This window comes from Morone saxatilis, unplaced genomic scaffold (assembly GCF_004916995.1).
Source record: "Morone saxatilis isolate NCDOM2014 unplaced genomic scaffold, NCSU_SB_2.0 Contig4, whole genome shotgun sequence".
Taxonomy (NCBI): domain Eukaryota; kingdom Metazoa; phylum Chordata; class Actinopteri; family Moronidae; genus Morone; species Morone saxatilis.
In genome coordinates, this window is record NW_023339984.1 from 13421083 (window position 1) to 13421572 (window position 490).

General features: G+C 29.6%; 1 pseudogene; it reads right to left on the bottom strand.

Moving 5' to 3' along the window:
* Positions 1–490, bottom strand: part of LOC118338477 — a 4377-nt pseudogene that overhangs the window by 848 nt on the left and 3039 nt on the right.

Below are 490 nucleotides of genomic sequence, written 5' to 3' on the forward strand. Positions count from 1 at the left end.
AAAACCAGATAAAATCTGAAAAGCTGAATAATTGAACTAAAAGGCATCGACAAAAGAACCTAGTATCAAATAATTATATATATATATATATATATATATTCATATAAATATACAGACAACATTGAGGTTTGTTAGGTTAATGTATAGATATCCTATGAACAACATATGATATCCTATCAAATAAAATATACAGGCAACGCCAAAGTCTGCTAGATTTATGTATAGATATCCTATGGACGCATAGGTTATCCTATGAACATGATTTATTGAATAAAGATAAATGGTAGCTTGGGAGTGAAAAGAAGAAAAAATTAAGCACTATATTAAGGCGAATTAAGATAATATAGTTAAAATCCTACTGTCTAAATAAAAAGGGATAGCACAAATATATGGAGATTAATGGAGACAGTAGTGAAGATGAGATAATAACACCTGATCATTTTATAACAGAAGGAGATCCAGAGACACGGGGCATTAGAACACACTTCTG